The sequence below is a fragment of the Macrobrachium rosenbergii genome, chromosome 5, assembly GCF_040412425.1.
Source record: "Macrobrachium rosenbergii isolate ZJJX-2024 chromosome 5, ASM4041242v1, whole genome shotgun sequence".
Classification (NCBI taxonomy): domain Eukaryota; kingdom Metazoa; phylum Arthropoda; class Malacostraca; order Decapoda; family Palaemonidae; genus Macrobrachium; species Macrobrachium rosenbergii.
Genome location: NC_089745.1, coordinates 45,727,990 through 45,747,989, shown reverse-complemented (window position 1 = coordinate 45,747,989; position 20,000 = coordinate 45,727,990). Strand labels below are relative to the sequence as shown.

The 20,000-nt window shown below is 35.1% G+C and overlaps 1 long non-coding RNA gene across 1 annotated transcript in view; it reads right to left on the bottom strand.

Moving 5' to 3' along the window:
- Positions 1 to 20,000, bottom strand: part of LOC136838738 (uncharacterized) — a 241,764-nt gene that overhangs the window by 50,585 nt on the left and 171,179 nt on the right. Inside the window, exon 3 of the long non-coding RNA XR_010853101.1 lies at positions 7,714 to 7,763. This is a non-coding gene — a long non-coding RNA (uncharacterized lncRNA). The remainder of the gene's footprint in view (positions 1 to 7,713; positions 7,764 to 20,000) is intronic.

The window sequence follows — 20,000 nt, the reverse complement described above, 5'->3', positions numbered from 1 at the left end:
GCACAAACGTATGTGCATATATATATATATATATATATATATATATATATATATATATATATATATATATATATATACATACGCATGCACGAACACACACACACGTATATATACATACATACATACATATACACACATATGTATATATATATATATAAATATATATAAATGGGTGACGTTCGCCTTACCAAAGCTCGGTCTCAAAACTTAAAAGCTTAACGATCAGGACCCACGTATTTTTGTATGCCCCAAACAAACGAACATACTCACACAAACGCACACACTCACACACACACACACACACACACACCCAAAGCTAATTATTTCGCTGCAGAAATGTGCTAAACTTATAAACATACCCGAGAAGACACGCCAGTACTGAAGTCAAGTCATTATCTTTCTTTCATTATAAATTGTAATGAATTCAGGTCATAAAGATGAGGTCTTGTGTTAGTACACACACCAGTTTTTTACGAGTTTATTTAATAAATCCATAACGTAACAGGCTACCATTACGATGGCAAAAAACATCACGAGAGAGAGAGAGAGAGAGAGAGAGAGAGAGAGAGAGAGAGAGAGAGAGAGAAAATAACGGATTTTTTTCCCCCTGTGAGTACGAAGAAGCTGCGTCTACCCCGTTTTTCCTTCGTGGTGGCAAAAGGCAGACGGGAGCTGAAAATGTTTTAAACGGACAGTTAATCATAAAAGAATGCTGAAAATGTTCTCAATTACTGTTTACGTCGCCTCGGTGCAGTCTTGTCGAGTTCCGTCCCTCTCTCTCTCTCTCTCTCTCTCTCTCTCTCTCTCTCTCTCTCTCTCTCTCTCTTTTTTCTAATCGTTTTATTGCTAATTAGCGGAATTTCTACTTAAAGAGTCGAGGTGAAGGACAAGATTCGGGACTAAAAAAAAGAAGAAGAAAAAAAAAAAGGCGGTCAGGCTATTAAAGAGACTCGCTGTTGATTTGGTTTGTAACTTGGCTTATTCTTCATGACTTGTAATTGTCGTACCCTCTTTTTTACATCTCTTTCAAATGTTTATGCTGCACTCCTTCGTTCAATTATACCTTAACAATTCACATAATGCGCTTAAATCTTGCTTGCCATTTCTTTTGCGTTGTCTAATTGTTGTTGTCATTTTCTCTCCATTACTATTTTCGGTCAAGATTATGCCTTAAAATAAATTAGAATGAGGATCTGATGAATCTGAAACCTTCACATGATTTCAGGACCTGCGCAGTTTCAGCCTTTGGCTTCTACTCTGACAGCAGGCTGAGAATGAGGACACCTTCAAAAGATGATTTAGTGATAAAAAACGAATCATAATTACAAATATTTACGTTTTTCCACAAGACTGTATACACATGAGGACGTATCACTACCACTGTAGTCAACACTGATTAGTTTTCTTGATTGTTAAATAACCACGAACAATAGGAACGTCTTGTAAACATGTCATTTACATGATCAGATGACAAAGTATGTTTTTAGTATTCTGAACGTTAATATATCTAACGACCTTGGATCGGAATTTAGAGTGAGGTCTTTGACTCTGAGCACACTAATTGAGTTACAAACGCTAAGAAAAATAATAATATATATATATATATATATATATATATATATATATATATATATATATATATATATATATACATACATACATACATACATAAATACATACATATATATAGATATTGTAACAAGAGCAGAGGCGTATCTTTACCGTCGTATATTTGTTTGCCTCTTCTGCTGAAAATGAACAATGAATGCATTCATCAGTAATAAAAATGCAACGATTCAGATCGGATATGTCCATGACAACAGAGACAAAGAAAGAGAAATAAGAATAAAATCAACTACTGAACAACGCTAATTTTTGTAATTCCTTCACAATGCCCAATACTCGCAAGGTTTTAGGTATGGCCGTTAGAATGCCATCAAATTCCATTATTCTAACCTTGTTCCGACTTTAAGAAATAATAAGCATAAGGAAATCACGTTAACTGTCGAATGCATTTATCTATAGTATGAAAATCACCACTCTTATGAATTCAGTTATACAAGGCAGCTAAGCCCCGAAATAAAATAATCAAGGTATAGTGGTAGACGTTTGCATTTTTCAAGAATGTCCTTAGGAAACACGACCAATGAAGCACTGACAGTTTCCTACATAAATAGAGAAATGTTTCTACATCTCTGGTTTATAAGACTTACGAGATAGGCTATTTACTTGAAACATGACTGCTGTACGGCTGCGACTTGATTTTTTTCCCACGTTTTGTTTTTGTTTACGTGAATTACAAAACGGCAGAATCAATCTGATCTCTCTTTTGCGACCTCACAGGAGACTGAACTAACGCATCACAAAAGCCGAGCGTTTGTGCAAGAATGGACATTTTAAAATGCTCTATCATCATGAACCGATCTGGTCCAAATCAACGGTGATGCAGATGTCATCAAAGAGGATTTTTTGTTATTTGCATCACATCAGCTGTTTGATATGCCAACTCTGACATAAGGCAAAATGAACCGGGTGACACGCTCGTTTAATTTTAAACAGAGTAGGGCTGCAGGAGGAGAGAGGGTGGTGACATTTAGCCCCGTCTGCAATTTATACAGTTGACGTCCATGGAGAATATTGGTCATGTTTCGTGTTATTCAGGCAAAGGCGAACCTAAAATGGGATTGCGCTTGATTTCGCATACGCAAACAATGCGAAAACCAAACTGTAACTGTCTCCGCCCACCCATTAATGACTTAAACATGCAGAAAACCTTTATTCTCTCGACACGTCCAAGAATAACAGCTTTCTGGCGACCTCCTCTGGACAACAATCTCCATAAGCGCCGTCAGGCCCTTCTCTCTCTCTTTCTCTCTCTCTCTCTCTCTACAGGTCACACATACACACACACACACACACAAACACACATCACCCTTCGGGTAGTACAACAGGAACAAGGGGGTGAGAAACAAACCTCCTTCTCCTCCTCCTACAGTTCAAATTCTCTCGAGAAACGTTGGAATCCTCATACGTGCTTCTTCAGATAAAAACCCAATCAAATTAGCTAACTTGGCCCCGGGGGGTTGGCAAACTCTAAATCATTTGCATTTCGTAATAACTTGAGGGAGTCCAAACCATGTGTAAAAATTAGACCAACTTGCCGAGGCCTTTTTCCTCTCCCTTTCTGCAGTAAGCCTTGTGAACTGCTGGCGTCGGAGCGCCTGCGGAATTCGCCACTGGTTTTCGTTTCGTTTTATTCCGTATCACTCATCGTCTTCCGTCTGAATATTCCGTCCTGATTAACTGGCCGCGAGTGAAGCATTCTGAGGAGTCAGTCCGAACCCGCAGGTGCACACAGCGATGGCGAACTCGGGATAGTCGAGTTAATTCTTATTCAGTTAACCAAGTTTTGCGCCATTTTCATAATTAACGCAGTCAACCAGTCCTCTGCTACCTAGGTGAAGAGGGCTTTAAAATGGTTGAATTCGGTGGGTGGATTTCGTTGGGTGGGGGGAGGAAGGGGGAGGGGGCTGTGGATGGAGTGGGTGCAAGAAAAGTCTGGATCTCACATGAAGTATTTCCTTCCTTTCCCATTTCCTGCGTCTTTCTTCAAGTTTTTGGCAAAGAAAACCTCGGAAGGATTAAGGGTACTACTTGGGGTCTCTCCAGTCCTTCGTCAGGAGATCACAAGTGGAAAAAAATATGAGGAAATGATACAGTATTGACGGGATGCGAGTAAACTGTCTCATTAGGATTTCGAATCACGTGTAGGTGAGGAACTGGTTCACTGTAAGTTTAAATGAAGTGTTGTAAATTACAACTAAAATATGACGTCTAAATTAGTACTTACTGCAGTTCGGTAGCAAACTGGATATACACATGATAATCAGTTTGCTACAGAACTGTAGGTACGTTATACACAAACTTACAAATACAATATAAAAAAATGCAAGAATATTGTAAAAATGATGTTTCTCGTATAACATCGGTCCTTTAGCTATGATATCTACGTTATTGATCTTAAAATCTGATCATCAAAGGAGCTACAAGTTGACTTGTACTACCTCTGATGATAAGGATACATACAGACCAGTTTAGTTTTAAATTTTACAAGGTGAACCTTTGACAAAGGGAAAGAGTAATGAAGGAAATCATTTCCCATTCAGACAAGTCCTGCACACTAGATCACTAACCATCTTTTGCTTACGGAAACTGCAAGCGTTACTAAGCATTAATTACAGGATTTGATGGAGAATTAACCAAAATGCAAATATAGGCAAATCTACGTTTTTCTATGAATTTAAGATCATCTTCAGACTTTGGTAAGCTCAAAAGGGAGATTACTCCAAATGTTTTGAGCTGTTTATGTAGTTCTTTTATCAAATTATAGTGCATCACGGTTTACACATATGATTAATTAATCCATGGGTATAAAACCTGGTATTGTTTTTCTAAATTACTACAAATAAGTAAGTCAAGTCAGGATTAAAGAACTAGGTGAATTACAAAAAGACAGTACAACGGGAAAAAATTCAGTTACATGGAAAATAAATGAGCTGTTGACATTCATGTACTGCATACAGCAAAAATACACACACACACACACACATTATACAAGTATATACGCATATATATATATATATATATATATATATATATATATATATATATATATATATATATATATATATATATATATATATATATATATATATATATATATATATATATATATATATATATATATATATATACACACATATATATTATGAATGAAAGACACTGTGGAGAAAAAGAGTCGCAGTTCTGCTTTATCAAGTAAAACCTTGATCTTAATTGGTCATAACGATAAACAAGTCTGGTAAGTTTTTCCTTGATGTCTGTGACAAGTGTGGGGATAACTGTTAGCCCCAGGGAGGGAGGGAGGAGGAGGGGGAGAAGTGGGTGTGGGGGGGAGACGATCCTACGAGTGGGTACGAGGGATGGTAGACGGAGGCAATACTTCTGCGGCACAGTACTACGGGGAAGAATTAAAGTGGAAACCATACCATACCAAAGCATCTTACAGAGATGAAAATCAGGACTATGTTTTGGGAAAAGCTCAACTTCCTATCCTGGATGGGATCCTGAGAGGAGGCCGAGTGAAACATGCCAAGTGAAAGCGTATAGTCCGGCGACATAAAAAAAAAAAAAAAAAAAAAAAAAGCATCGGTAATGGGCAACGTCAGACGAGAAAATAAACAACCGCCAGCAAGACGGCGTCAACAAGAGAGAGAGAGAGAGAGAGAGAGAGAGAGAGAGAGAGAGAGGCTGACTGCAGAGGGATTGAGACGAGACGTCAGGAAGGTCTAAAAGTTTGCCTAAAAAAAAAAAAAAGGCGAATGAACGATAAAAACTGAGCAAGTGACAGAAGATATATGATCTCGTCTTAATGCAGTCAAAGAAACAGCAGAGTAATCGGACTGTGCAACATCTCTGCGCGCATGCGTGTATATGACTTTACAGGCATACATGTACACAACCATGATATATATATATAATATATATGTATATATATATATATATATATATATATATATATATATATATATATATATATATATATATATATATATATTCAAAAATACAATAACCTACCTAAAAGTTACCATATATTCACATAAATTAAGAGCTTTTCTCAATATTAAAACTGGATAGAAAAATATATGAAATTTTTTATAATAATAATAATAATAATAATAATAATAATAATAATAATAATAATAATAATAATAATAATAATAATAATCTTGGACCCACAAAAGTTCTAACACTCATTTGTGATGGAAAACAGAATCAGAACCAACCCCAATTTGAAGATTTACCCAAAAAACACAAAAATAAAAAAGTGAACCCGATCCACACCTTATGCAAAGGTCATTCGACTCTATCATTTACGGCCCAGAATAAATTGTGGCTTCTGAACATCACGATACAACTCTTAAGAGTTTGTGGGTTAAGGTGACAGTTCCCTCAGACCAAAACACTAAGGCGATCACTGTTGAGTGGCAATGTATTTAACAGTCTGAAGCCAAAGGTAGCAAAAAAATAACTGAACTAGATTTAACTACTGGAAAATAAAGATGCCTGTCCAAAAATTTGACTTGTTTCTTTATCAAAAACAATGATTCATAACATTCGACACAATACCTATTGATTTAGTCCCCTGAATAAATTAAATCTTAAAATAAACCACTAGATGAAGGAACGACCTCACGCTGTCTAAAATTTATAGAAATTAAAAGAAAACTGCAAAGGCAGGGCGAGTTGATTCAGAAAGGGTTCATACGCTTGCCTTTCAAGTTAGGTGAACTACCGTCGGTTACTGCAGAATAAAATGAAGGATAATCTTTTCTCCTTCGTAACAGATGCAATATGGAAAAAAAAACTCGCATCAAGTCAGTGACTACGTACATCAAGTTGCAACGTGCGCAAATCCAAATACTGAAATCTCAAATATACCAATGAAAATACAAGCTCAGATGTTATTTTACCATCCGGAATGCATTACTAGCAACATTATGACCCCACGTACATATTTCACATGATCATCATGAAATGACTAAATTGGTTGAAAATTTAGAAAACATGAAGAGAAAATCAAACCAGAGTTCATAATTGATAAGTTCTAAATGCACATCGAAATAGCCCTTTTAAAAATCAAGCGACACTGGATAAGCTAAAGTAAAAAATATTTTCATCAATCCAGTCATTCCAGTCTTGTTTAATATGACTGCTGCGTACGAAACTGTACAGACTCTTTTCTGTTTGGAGAATAATATGTCTTCCTTCAGGAAGAAGGGAGTGAAGCAAATCTCCCAAGGACACTTGTGAAATTATTTCTTCAAGTAACTGGCCCAGATGTTTCGCACTGGTATGCATTTTCTAGTGAGGGAGGAACAACGCATCATTAACCCAAGAGAAATGTTTCTATAGTAAATCGATGGTATTACTACATAAGTTAGGATAAACAAGACGTGTTTGCAAATGGGTCTACTCATCGATTTAGCTGATTTCATGTTTCTTAGTCTGTAAACCAACAAAAGCAGGAGATCTACCGTGGTAGGAAAAAGGAAAATATGAAAATAGACTCTACCACACTGTAGAAAGAAAAAAATCACCTAAAAAAATTCCTTGGTGTTTCTACTTTCGAAATGAGGTAATTTTGTCAAGCAGAGCAATCCCGACTAATGACAGCAAACAGTTATTATATCGATAAAAAAACATCAAAGGAATGAATATTAGTCAGATATCAACGTTCGTAGACGTTAGCAAGAAAAAAAAATTATAAAAAGAAGGGATCGCAACCTCGGGAAGGACGCTCTAAACAAAATTAAAACGAAATAAAAAAAATAAAGACTAAAATACGAAACTCTTGAGCATAACGCGGTAATCAAGCATATTTGGAAACAGAGAAAAAAGTCCTATGAGAGACTGAGAACAAAATAAAATGCTCTAGCAAATTTGTTATTAATACTAATTGCAAAACTCTATGAACAAATTTTCTCATAAAATTACATACACAGAGAAAAATCAGAAATTTATTTATACCTATATGGCTAGAAAGAACACTAATAAAACACATGTACACAAAATCGTAGACAAGTGTTCAGGTGATTGGCTAATATACTTAACCAACGTAACCTCGCAAACACAGTAATGTATATTACTTACCTTTCTATGATGTGCCCTGCCTTCGCGAGTTCCAACAGGTAGATTCATCGCTGCAAAGAAAATTAAAACCATTAATATGGGAAAGCATCGTTAAAGTATTTTTTTAAAGACCTATTTAAGTTTTGATGAGAATTCTTTTACCTTGGTGCAGAAAATCCTCTAAATTTTAGTTTTACCGCCAAACATGCATTAGGTATAACCTTAGGGTTATACCTAAAGAGATACAAATCTAAATATAACATATAATCTAAAATATAAAAAAACAGACCATCTAAATAAAAAAAAATATAACCTAAAATATATATATAAAAAAAAACACAAGAGATGTGATCTAATTTATATCAGATTACTTTCGCTTGACTTCCACTGGAGAAGTGAATAAGTCAAGTTCATCTTGAACTGTCGCCTGCCTGTCGACTGCCAATCGCTCAGTCTTCACGGGAACTTTCATTTCTGCAAGACACAAGGCTGTTCGACCCTAATTCGTTTCTCCGGTCATTGAAACGCGTCTTCATAATGTCAGCGCGGAGTATTAATGCGCTGTTGACTTTACCAAATATGGGAAATGTTGGCATATAGAGAGGGAAATTTGAAATTATCTGGCGTCACAACTATCACGGTTGATGACGCAGATATATATCTTTATATATAAATATATAAATATATATATAAATATATAAATATATATATATATATATATATATATATATATACATATATACATATATACATACATACACACATATATATATATATATGTATGTGTGTGTATGTATGTATATGTATATGAAATTCATCTTGATTACTGAAGAGAAAACATTTCATGAACTTTTAGAATCAAGGGACTGAAAAAATGATGTTGGACAAAAGCCAACGATAAACAGAACTACGACAGATTTTAGTCCTATTTTTTTTTATTAACTACGACATTAATTAAATACATATTTTTTTCACGCTACGTAGAAATGTAACAAAAATAATTAACTCTAAATCAGGCATCGAGAGATCAGAGATCAATCGCACGGAGGAGACACGGCGACTGGGATCAGTTTCTAGAAAAATCCGTTGTACCTCTGTTGACCTAAGCACTCAATAAGTGGTTAGTTGACTAGGCCAGTTCACCGCCAGGCTGGAAAAAGGCAAGGGCTAACAACCTCATTCCTTAAAAGAAACAATTCAATTGTTTATCTCCTAAATAATAAGTGAACGGATATGCCTACTCATATGTTGTATATATAAATTTGCCTTATTAATAATAAGGTTGGCAAGCCTAAGAAGAGACACATTCAGCTCATAATAATGTTACTGAATTCTCTACTTATGAAGTTTTATATGTATATGTATATGTATATATATATATAAATATATATATATATATATATATATATATATATATATATATATATATATATATATATATATATATATGTAATTTATATATATAAGGGTAAAGGAATAGCAACCTCTCTGGCATCCCTGAAAACTATAAATTAACTGCACAATACAAGAAACACTATTTATTTGAAATATCAGGAGTAACTGCATGAAAATGGTATTAAACTTTGGACACATATAAATCTCCTCGGACAAAGGCGCCTCTTAAGGTCGTAAAAACGCGGAAAAAACTTTGTTGCAAAGGATAAAAAAAAAAAAAAAAAACAGCAAGGGTGAGATATTACGAAAAGGACCTTAACTCCCGACTTACCTTGCTAAGGCATACAAAAAATAGAGGAAAAACGCAGCAGGGTTCGACTTGTTACGGAAGGATTTGAAATATAAAAAAAATGGAAATGAGGAAAAAAAACTTCCTTTTATGGTAACTTGTAAAACCCTATTTTATATATAAGATAAACCCCATGAACTTGCAACTTGGACTGCCACACTTAACAGTCTATCAGCTCCCAAACCCGCTGGGAATACCCAAGTCAATTTAGAACATAAAAATCATTCAGATTATAAAAAAAAGCCGTCAGACATATCCGGGACACGCTAATATCCGAACAGCCAATCAGACAGGGAAATAACTTAATGGGCCGAGGGTAGAGTAACCTCTGCTTGATAAATAACAAGAGGTCTTAGGATTAATCGCATGGTGTGTCCCTTTCCCCCTACGATTGCAGCCTTGCCAGCTCTGCGTCGTAAGACCAACGAGGACCCTAATTCTGACAAACGACCTAAATTGGCGAAAGATAAACTGCGCCAATGGTAACCTGAGGACAGAAGGAATGAGCGAAGGACACAAAAAGAGAGAGACAAAGGGAAGTGGCCAATAAACGGTTCTCGTACACCGCCGGAAACATGAAAATAGAGAGGCCATTTGCGAGAATATGGAGGCAATTACCTAAACAAACAACTATTATATTAATCATGTTCTCTGGATAAATACTCCAGAGAGGAACTGCGATGCATTAAGACATCAGTAAACTGCTTCTGAATGCAAATAGCCTGCGGGCGGATATAGAAATAAAACAGGAACAAATCGCAGAATTCAAATTATATGCTGTTAATATGTATGCATAAATACATAAAAGGCTTGATTTCTACATATCTATATTTCCACAAAACTGTATTTGGAAAAAACATGTAAGTATGATTTTATGTGTGTGTATATATATATATATATATATATATATATATATATATATATATATATATATATAATATATATACATATATCCAAAGGGAATTGTTTATGGGAAATCCTCCTACCTAGACCAGCATTCGACAATGACCTTAACAAGTTAGGCATTGCCTGGTCAAGGTAGGATGACTTATCATGTATGATTCACTTTTGGCTGTGAGTTATTTCCAAGGTAAAGTGAATGCCACATTAATTGGATATTTGGGGCTTTATATTTGTAGGGATGTGCGTGTGGCATATGTATGTTCTCACACACACACACACACACACACACACACACACACACACACACACACACACACATATATATATATATATATATATATATATATATATATATATATATATATATATATATATATATATATATATTACGTCATAGATATCACTATACCAAAATTCACTATACAGTATTTTGGGAATACTACACCAAAGGGTGCTTTTAACACACAAATATGTTTATATATATATATATATATATATATATATATATATATATATATATATATATATATACAGTATATATATATATATGTAGTATATATATATATGTACAAATTATTTAGATTGATGGATAGGTAGGTATATAAATAGATAAAACAGGAAGTAGCGATATTAGGTTATACGTTAGTGTAGATCATATGCAAACAAAACATAAAATTTATAATTATGCACATGTGCGGATATGTATTCTAGAAACATTAGTGGGGTACACTGGTATCACAATTACGGTCATCGAGGCTGATCGCAATGACCTGAGCATTACAATGACCTACAAGGAAGCAATAAAGAAGAAAAAAAAAAGTAATAATTATGTTACACAAACAAAGGCTTCCACAAATTCATTCCTTGGCAAATTATTTTGCTAGGAATATTGTTTACTTTCCAACAAAGAAATACCCATTAGGAATGCTAAGATGTCTTCTAAGTCTTCTATGATTCCCGTACAAAATTGTATGGCCACAGAGTTTAAAAGTGAAATCAGCAGAGGAAGGGACTATAACAGCTTAAGAGCAAACAAAAAATAAGTGTACATCAACTCTTCAACAAAATCTAAGTAATTTTAACCGAAGATGAATTTAAAGTTAATAAAAAATATTAGGAATAAAAAAGTAGGGAAAAAATAAACGGTTCCTATATACCTAACTACTCGAAAATGTGGTGAAACAATGGTTGACATAAATAAGCGGAAAACACTTAGAGCCAACCTCGAGTTAAATAAATTCCTGCTACAGATTTTGGAGGCCCATAATTAGGCTTACAGTGGTAAGCCCAAGGAATGAGGTGTTATTAAAGTAACTCTTAATATACTCAAGGCTGCCAGTCATATTCTGAAAGTGAATACTGAAGAGATTTACCTTAGAGTTACTTAAAGGAAAACTCCTGAATGTTTATAAAAAATCACATATCATCCGGACGGAAGAGGGAATTTAACACATTTTTTTTTTTTGAGAATACAATCAAAACTGAAAATAATCATATAAATAGGCAAAAGGACTTTCAAAAGGGACAATAACTTATATACAAAAGTAACATTACTTTCAAATTGAAAAGACAATGTACTAAAATCATGACAATTTTCCAGTTTTGAGTACCACACATAAAAACGCTAAAAGACTTTGAGAATTAAAAATACCACGACAAAAATCAAAATGACTTTCAAAATTCAAAAATTACAATGCATACCATCTAAGAAGGAACTCTATCTTTGTAGTTTTGATTCCTGACGCAATTCCTATTATAGTAAAGAGGTTCTTTCGTTGTCTAAGAGACTGAGTTTGGCTGTGGTTATATACCTCAATATACCTACAGACAAACCTTACTATAACCATGTCTGAAAAATTACTGAAAAATCGAGCATTGCGAATCAAAGCAAAACAATTATCTTCCTAACATACTCTGTAGATCACCGAGGGTGAAAGTGACAGCGGTCTAGAATGTGAAGAAAATACTGATCATATCAGCCGTCAACAGGAAGCAAAACAGAATCTTTCAGAAATACTGAAATCCTAAACTGGCATAGTAAACTGTCGCTGAAAGCTTGAAATAATTTTTCTTTAAAAAAAATGATAAATAAACGGCCTTTCTTAATCTTGAATATTTATCTCGCAGAGACTTTCATTTTTCACGAAAATAAGTAAGTACTTAAATAAAATGCACTAAATCTAACCATTAGAAGAAGCCGCATAGCAGACATGATATTTTTTTTTTTTTTGTCATTTGTGAAGAGTTCAAGAAGAAGCGGCAAAAGGGCACTGGAAGTGGAAGACGAAAATGAAGAGAAGAAATTAATTTTTTTTTTCACTAAATATGAATAGACATGTTTATTTTATTTATTGATTGATTCAATTTTTTTGCTGCTCAAAACACTATTTGTACCATGTCGCCCGACGATGCTGATGAGTATATTACTACTGTTTTAATCCCATTTACATATGCATTAGCCCTAAAAAAACAAAAAAATTTTGTCACGTCAAACCGACAGATTATGAGGATTCCCATGAAATACAAGGCATGACAGTGACTGATTAGTTTTATTCACTAACGCTTAAAAGGCTACCTGTAGGAATCGAACAAAACACGAGAAAAAATGTTCGCTAATAGATATGTTTCATCCTGTTATTGTGGCGTCCCTGGACAGGAAAGAATCCGATGTTGTAATCATAAAAAATTCGTTCATATAATTTTGAGCTAGATTTAAAATAACAGAAACATAAAAGATGGAAAAAAAGTGGGTCACATCTCGATACGAGCGATTGTGGGGTATGATACGACAAAAAACGACTTTCCTTACATCCATTAGTTGGCCGATGTGATATATCAGCGCTAAAGGAGCATCGGACGTTAGATATAACAATCTCCGGCCATATAGTATGGTGAAAGACGTCAAAATCCCATAGTCTTCTCCCATTCGCTTTGTAGGGGGGGTGGGGGACTCTCCTACTGGCCCCCCTCCCTCTCTCTCTCTTTCTCTTTCCTGAGCGGCATCTTCCCTTGCCCCCAGAACGCCAATATTTGATTTATTAAAGGAACCGAATCTCAGTCTTTCCAGATGTCGGACGAATCATGAAGACAAATGGGTGATCCGTATGATAAAATGGCTGCTGCATATATTGTCGACGGCTCACAGTCCCCTTATGCCAAACGGAGAGAGAGAGAGAGAGAGAGAGAGAGAGAGAGAGAGAAAGAGCTTTACCGCCACCACTTTACCTTCTGGCACTCGCGAACTCACTCTCTCTCTCTCTCTCTCTCTCTCTCTCCCCTCACTCCCTCAACCCCTCCGTCATTCCCTCAACCCCTCCCTCCCTGCCTCCCACACTCTCCCTCCCCCTTTTCACAAGTAAAACTCACCTTTTCGTTTTCCTTCTTCGCTGCTGACCCGCGACTCTCTAAAGGCTTAGAATAAGCATGGGTTGATTATTCCTTTTTTCTTTTTAATTCTAATGGGGGGAGCGGGAGCGGGAGCGGGAGAGAGAGAGAGAAGCGAAGAGGGAAGAACGAGAAAAAGGTCTTATTACAAATGTATTATTAAATCAGTATGGGGATCAGAGAGAAGATAAAAGATAACGATGAGAAATCTCCAGAAACAATAGGGAAAAAGAAGGGAGGATATTTTGATGATAAGGACCCTCGTCGGCAAATCGCTTTGGCCCTTGAGTGACTTCAGGTTTAAAACGAGAATCCCATCTCATCGCCGTAGGGCTTATGCCCCTCTTGCACCCAGCCTGGAGCCGCGGGAATCAGCGGGACTTTGCCGGGATTGGGCTAAAAACAGAGGCGCAGCGAAGCGGGTCTAATCCTCCGTGACGACGCTGGCAGGAGGATCCGATCTCGTCCTGAGGCTCAACTTGGGAGTCCAATCCTTCTCCTCCTCCTCCTGGTTATGTATATGAGTGTGGAGGCGGGGGAATATGCACACTGCGCCAAATACCACCCTCAAACCCCCACTCCAATTCTCCACTTCCGAAAAGAAAAGAGGAAAGGCGAGAGAAAGACAGAGTGAGTGAGAGAGAGAGAGAGAGAGAGAGAGAGAGAGAGAGAAGAAGAAGAAAAAAATCTACCATCATTGATTCCTAGAGAAAATGTGGAGGCGAGATTCTAAACCATTTTCTCTTTTCTTGACGAAGCAAAAGAATAAAACGCCGAACACGGCTGGAAGCACTCTGCTGCATTTTCTAAGGGGAGTTACGGATGTCATTATGTCTAATACCATTCAGACTTGTTATATTTCCCTAAGCATCCCCAACTCAGGTAAAGCCTTTATAAATGAACCTCTGGGAAGATTAAGTTACTGGCGATGATGATATAACAAGAAGTAAATTATCTAAATGCCCGCAAAGTATTTAGGGCAATAATAAGCTGAAAGACACTGCCACTCCTAAGGGGAGTTTAAACCGCAAATTATTGTTTCGTAGTTTGATTGCTGGAAACCACAGGGCAATAAACGTTTAGTAGGAAAACATTTGACACAATAAAAAGTAAGCTGAAGGAATCTAAATCAGTTTTACATGACGACAGAAAGAATTATTTCCCCTTTTTTACATGCGACAACATGGTTGGGAGTGGAAATGGAATATAATTCACTTATAAAATAGGAAAGCAAAGTAAAGCCAAAGGTATAAATAACAGAGACCACTGAATTTCTTCCTTTGCCTATCACACCCTAAAAACCATAAGACCACCTCGTAAACTTCACTTGGCCAGCAACGAGAAAGAATGGGAAAATCTTAGCTCAACCGTAAAGGAGCCATTGTGAGAACAATAAAGAAATATCATCATCATATGTATGTATGTATATATATATATATATATATATATATATATATATATATATATATATATATATATATATATATATATATATATATATATATATATATATATATATATATATATATACTTTAGTTTTAATAACCACAACGGCCAGTACCAGCAATTCTAAATATGTATTTCAGCCTTAAAAAATGCAAAGATCAGTATTCACATCACTGGGGGGCGTTTCTTCCACTCTATGGGTTTTGTCTCGCAAGGAATACAGAACATATAAACAAACAGGTAGGGCGTTTATCTAAATACTCGGAGAAAATTCAAGCAGCACTAAATTATACCAGTGAATCACATTACAGACTTTTTTCCTTAACGAAAAAAAAAAATCTATAGGCCAGTAAGGCCTGGATTTGAACCCTGTTTAGAATGACTGAAAGGCATCAGAATCATGGAAGACATCGGATTTCGATAAGGCTTATTTGGCAAGATTTCATTTAACTTCACCGCTGATTACTGGAGACAGCAAATGAATGTCTTACTACATCAGTAGCGTAAAAACGAAGAATACAGAAGAAAATATCTACCCCCACTCGTGTTGTAAATTTTTATTGCGCATTTTAATGTCATTCCCACAGGATATCGTAGAACGGCCCACTTCACATATGAAGCTGAAAGAAGTTCAAGTCTAAAAATACAATAAAATAAAAAAAATTCACTCCAACATACATAACGAGAGAAGTGTAAGAGAGTGATATTTACATGTGGACGGTGGCCAGGTATTCTCGATTTCCATCCAAAAGTTAAATACCTTTCTTTCTACGAGCATATCAAGAACTATGGTCAGACTGATGCCATCACTGGGAATATTCAGGTAGCGCTCCACTTAGCACATATCAACAAATTTAACTGCCGATACGGTACGGAAATGAATAAATTAAATAATTAAACAGTCTATGGATAATGTTTCATCATGAAATACAAAAATCCAAGTAATTTCGTTTACCTTGGTGACCAGAAGCAAAAACAAAATCTTTACAAACAAGAAGATAATTTCTAAATGTATAAAATTTTATAATAAATGAAGAGAAGAAAAGATATAATAATTTTTTTGTAAAGAACCTCGACTCTCACAGTCATCCTAAACAAACAGTATTTTGACCTGTGCCCCCTGTTATCGCCTGCGGTATACCTTGGTAATCTACTGTAGGCCCCAGGAGCATTGCTTTCTGCCTTTTGCCTTTCATCCATTTCCTCTGGTCTGTTTCCACTGAGCTGTCCAACTTCTTCAACTTTAACTTGCTCATTTCATCATACATTTTTAGTCTTTAGAATCATGGCAACACCAAATTTGAAAGTACAGTACACACACCAATAAACACGAAAGCAAAGTCCACTTTACTCTTGTCACATTCTGGGAAAAGTTCATTACCAACACAGCCCTAAAAAGCAGTGAGTGTTTTTGTACTTTTAACTCTATACATGCTCACTTTGAGCAATTACTTTCTTCTGTTTTTAGGAATTTATTTGTGAAATATGTAACTGTCATTTCTTGAAGACGAGTGATCAATAAATATGCCAGAAATTTTAGGGTTAATATTGAGTTGCGGCATATCAATACGTCCTTATAAGCAGCGGTCGAAATAATCAACATGCTGACAAAAACACTATGTCTCATAAATTATACAAATACCTGTTATAACCAATTAGAACAAGATACCTAGCCGAGCGTGGTGCATTCTCATAGCAAAATTCTAAGTGGTAACCAAGCAATCCCTAATATACAGTAAACACAACTCCGTATATAACGACAGAAAAAAAAATTCTTAGGTTTTGAATGAAAAGTTATTTAAGTAAGCCCGAACCAAACTAACCATTTTATTTCGATCACATCTAGGATATGACATGTCAGTACAGTAGCAAGCAAGAATCATTTTATGAGCTGATAACGGAAGGAAGAGAAGTGGAAATAATATAATAGAGAAATATTTACTGAACATCAATTCTTGTACTTGGAAAGCAGAAGGGTTTTGGTCAAAATACGATAAGCTGGAATGAAAGTAGGATTGATAAAGATCTGACTAAAGTCACTCTCACTCTTACTAAACAGATGCAATCGAACTCTTGTAGACAAGTTTCATGTATTAATTACTCCACCAGCTTATCTTTAGTCTGGTTAGGCATGCCAACGCATACAACTGAACTTATGTCTCTTGAAGTGAGTCCTCTGCACAACACATACGTTCAGTTTTTATTCAGCAACTACAGCATGAATGTAGTATTCAGATGTGGCTACATATATATATATATATTATATATATATATATATATATATATATATATATATATATATATATATATATATATATATATATACATGTGCCTGTGTGTGTGCGCGCGTATGCACATGTTTTATCAAATGGACCTTATGGTATTAATGGTGGCATTCTCGTTCACCTAGAATCTGACCCTGGATTCAATCTTGCCCTAAGAAGGAGCAGAATGGGCACTTTCAATCACAGTCCCACTGTTGACATATACAGTAACTTAGGTACCTCGTAAAATATACATTTATATATATAAACATAAATATGTATCCCTTTCTCTCTCTTTCGTTGTATATATATATATATATATATATATATATATATATATATATATGTATATATATATGCATATATATATGCATATACATATATATATATATATATATATATATATATATAAATATATATATATATATATATATATATATATATATATATATATATATATATATATATATATATATATATATATATATATACATATACATATACACACACACATAACTTAAGTACCTCGTAAAATATACATTTATATATATAAACATAAATATGTATCCCTCTCTCTCTCTTTCTTTATATATATATATATATATATATATATATATATGTATATATATATGCATATATCTATGCATATACATATATATATATATATATATACATATACATATACACACACACATAATCAGCGAAATAGAGACGGGCTAAAAATGAAAAATAGAGGAAGCGTGCTGGAGGCAGTCTTTGTTGTCCACCCACCTCCATCTTTTAAGAAGTGGCGTATACGTCTTTGACGTCACATGCAAGTGGTCTATTAAATCTGGGGGTGATAAGTGCTTTGTTTACTTTGCGTCTCCCTGAATCGAACATAAAGCTCTCTGGCGGTGGTGTTGGCAAAGACAAGCTTTGCTTATGATATGTTAATTTATACATCTGCCAACCCCTTCCCCTTCCCTCCCTCCTTCCTTCTCTCCTTCCTTTCTCCCTCACCCCATTCCCTTCCCAATCCTCTTGCTCAGAAACGGCACCCCCTCTCTCTCTCTCTCTCTCTCTCTCTCTCTCTCTCTCTCTCTCTCTCTCTCTCTCTCTCTCTCTCTCTCCCCCTTGAGCTGTCGACTGCCACAATCCACGATAAAGGTAATCAATGAGACTGAGGCCAACAACGGATGCATCAGTGGTTTAGCAGAATACTAAAGGCACCAGTGTACTACGGCATCCATCCTCTACCCACGAACGAACGCACAGCAGCGTCGGAATATCATCAAATAAAACAAAAAAACTCGAAAAACATTTCTAGTCAAAATCTTGCCGGGCGTAATCCCTTCATCTCGCTTGCGCGCTTCAAAGCACCGCGCTGTTGCGATTAATTTCACCTTCAAAAGAATGTAAATATATTGCACTTAATACAAATTATACTCATTATCTCTAACATAATTTGATCAAAGCTGTAATTAATACCAAGCGTAGCGTGAGATGTAATTCTAAATGTAAAGCATCGCCAGTGTTTCTAAGGTGGGTAATCTGTATTTGGGAGCGTTTTCGACATTACTGCAGTTAACTGAAACTGTATTAATTGGTCGTTACACATCGATTCCCTGTGAGTTTTATGCTCCAATTTGTTTTTCCTATTCATTCTTTTATTTATTTACTTATTTATTTATCTTCTACTTTTGACTCAGACTGGGCGTCTATTTACTTTAATTGCCCTTTTAATTACAGGGCTATTGTAAGCAGAAATGAAGCAGCCACACGCATGCGCGCGCACACACAAACACATATAAGATTTGTTACTTAATTATCATAAGATAAGCGTTCACTAATGTTTACTGAAAGAAATTCACACTCCTTATAATATTGGCATATACAAGATACCTCTGCAAGGATTACAATACTTCTCGGTTAGGTTCCTCGTGCCAAACTTTATCCTTGAGGAAAACTGAACACCAACTGCTGGTAAGGTTTCCCAATAACGATTCTGGAATTTTTATCATATACAGCAGCATTAACTGCAGTATGAAGTGGGAAGGATCACAAAATGTTTATAAAAGTACGTTTCGGTTTAAGGACCACATAACGAAAGCCTCTTTTATTTTACATAGAATACTAGTAACAAAATTCTGTACCAAAAGTCAAGGAAACCAGACAAGATTCATGATATCTGAGATTCTATTTTGAAGGAAATTAGCATTCCTTAACTCAGGGAATAACTGGAACCTAATGGGATACTTATGCAATTGGTTGTGACTCTAAAATTTTCTCTTAATAGAGATAAATATACTGTACAGTGAACAACCAAACCAATTAGTCTTAAAAGGAGGATGGATACTATCTGAAAAATAACGGAATTTTTCCATTTTATTTCATTTATATGTGCATTTTCGTGTTCACTATATATGTATATTTATATATATAATATATATATGTGTATAAATATATATATATATATACTGTACATATATACATACACACATATAAATACATATGCGTATGTGATATATATATATATATATATATATATATATATATATATATATATATATATATATATATACATA